Here is a 2,779-nt window from a genome sequence, read left to right on the forward strand (position 1 = left end):
TTCTTCTAGGATGAGAGAAAATGACCGGGGGATTTTGCGTTGAGAATGGGGGGCTTTACTTTCTTCTAGGATGAGGGAAAATAACCGGGGGTTTTTGCCTTGAGAATGGGGGGCTTACTTTCTTCAAGGATGAGGGAGAAAACCGGAAGATTTTGCCTTGAGAATGGGGGGCTTTACTTTCTTCTATGATGAGGGAAAATGACCGGGGAATTTTGCCTTGAGAATGGGGGTTTTTACGTTATTCTAGGATGAGGGAAAATGACCGGGGAATTTTGCCTTGAGAATGGGGTGCTTTACTTTCTTCTAGGATGAGGGAAAATGACCAGGGATTTTGCCTTGAGAATGAGGGGCTTTACTTTCTTCTAGGATGAGGGAAAATGACCGGGGGATTTTGTCTTGAGAATGGGGGGGGGGCTTACTTTCTTCTAGGATGAGGGAAAATGACCAAGGAATTTTGCCTTGAGAATGGGGGGCTTTACTTTCTTCTAGGATGAGAGAAAATGTTCGGGGGATTTTGCCTTGAGAATGGGGGGCTTTACTTTCTTCTAGGATGAGGGAAAATGACCGGGTAATTTTGCCTTGAGAATGGGGGGCTTTACTTTCTTCTAGGATGAGGGGAAATGACCGGGGGATTTTGCCTTGAGAATGGGGGGCTTTACTTTCTTCTAGGATGAGGGAAAATGACCAGGGAATTTTGTCTTGAGAATGGGGGGAGATTACTTTCTTCTAGGATGAGGGAGAATGACCAGGGATTTTGCCTTGAGAATGAGGGGCTTTACTTTCTTCTAGGATGAGAGAAAATGACCGGGGGATTTTGCCTTGAGAATGGGGGGCTTTACTTTCTTCTAGGATGAGGGAAAATGACCGGGGAATTTTGCCTTGAGAATGGGGGGCTTTACTTTCTTCTAGGATGAAGGGAAATGACCGGGGGATTTTGCCTTGAGAATGGGGGGCTTTACTTTCTTCTAGGTTGAGGGAGAATGACCAGGGATTTTGCCTTGAGAATGAGGGGCTTTACTTTCTTCTAGGATGAGAGAAAATGACCGGGGGATTTTGCGTTGAGAATGGGGGGCTTTACTTTCTTCTAGGATGAGGGAAAATAACCGGGGGTTTTTGCCTTGAGAATGGGGGGCTTACTTTCTTCAAGGATGAGGGAGAAAACCGGAAGATTTTGCCTTGAGAATGGGGGGCTTTACTTTCTTCTATGATGAGGGAAAATGACCGGGGAATTTTGCCTTGAGAATGGGGGTTTTTACGTTATTCTAGGATGAGGGAAAATGACCGGGGAATTTTGCCTTGAGAATGGGGTGCTTTACTTTCTTCTAGGATGAGGGAAAATGACCAGGGATTTTGCCTTGAGAATGAGGGGCTTTACTTTCTTCTAGGATGAGGGAAAATGACCGGGGGATTTTGTCTTGAGAATGGGGGGGGGCTTACTTTCTTCTAGGATGAGGGAAAATGACCAAGGAATTTTGCCTTGAGAATGGGGGGCTTTACTTTCTTCTAGGATGAGAGAAAATGTTCGGGGGATTTTGCCTTGAGAATGGGGGGCTTTACTTTCTTCTAGGATGAGGGAAAATGACCGGGTAATTTTGCCTTGAGAATGGGGGGCTTTACTTTCTTCTAGGATGAGGGGAAATGACCGGGGGATTTTGCCTTGAGAATGGGGGGCTTTACTTTCTTCTAGGATGAGGGAAAATGACCAGGGAATTTTGTCTTGAGAATGGGGGGGGATTACTTTCTTCTAGGATGAGGGAGAATGACCAGGGATTTTGCCTTGAGAATGAGGGGCTTTACTTTCTTCTAGGATGAGAGAAAATGACCGGGGGATTTTGCCTTGAGAATGGGGGGCTTTACTTTCTTCTAGGATGAGGGAAAATGACCGGGGAATTTTGCCTTGAGAATGGGGGGCTTTACTTTCTTCTAGGATGAAGGGAAATGACCGGGGGATTTTGCCTTGAGAATGGGGGGCTTTACTTTCTTCTAGGTTGAGGGAAAATGACCGGGGGATTTTGTCTTGAGAATGGGGGGTTTTACTTTCTTCTAGGATGAGGGAAAATGACCGGGTAATTTTGCCTTGAGAATGGGGGGCTTTACTTTCTTCTAGGATGAGGGGAAATGACCGGGGGATTTTGCCTTGAGAATGGGGGGCTTTACTTTCTTCTAGGATGAGGGAAAATGACCAGGGAATTTTGTCTTGAGAATGGGGGGGGATTACTTTCTTCTAGGATGAGGGAGAATGACCAGGGATTTTGCCTTGAGAATGAGGGGCTTTACTTTCTTCTAGGATGAGAGAAAATGACCGGGGGATTTTGCCTTGAGAATGGGGGGCTTTACTTTCTTCTAGGATGAGGGAAAATGACCGGGGAATTTTGCCTTGAGAATGAGGGGCTTTACTTTCTTCTAGGATGAGAGAAAATGACCGGGGGATTTTGCCTTGAGAATGGGGGGCTTTACTTTCTTCTAGGATGAGGGAAAATGACCGGGGAATTTTGCCTTGAGAATGGGGGGCTTTACTTTCTTCTAGGATGAAGGGAAATGACCGGGGGATTTTGCCTTGAGAATGGGGGGCTTTACTTTCTTCTAGGTTGAGGGAAAATGACCGGGGGATTTTGTCTTGAGAATGGGGGGTTTTACGTTATTCTAGGATGAGGGAAAATGACCGGGGAATTTTGCCTTGAGAATGGGGTGCTTTACTTTCTTCTAGGATGAGGGAAAATGACCAGGGATTTTGCCTTGAGAATGAGGGGCTTTACTTTCTTCTAGGATGAGGGAAAAT

This window comes from Phalangium opilio, unplaced genomic scaffold (genome assembly GCF_054372755.1).
Source record: "Phalangium opilio isolate 3A_F unplaced genomic scaffold, DU_Popi_V2 ptg000043l_1, whole genome shotgun sequence".
Taxonomy (NCBI): Eukaryota; Metazoa; Arthropoda; class Arachnida; order Opiliones; family Phalangiidae; genus Phalangium; species Phalangium opilio.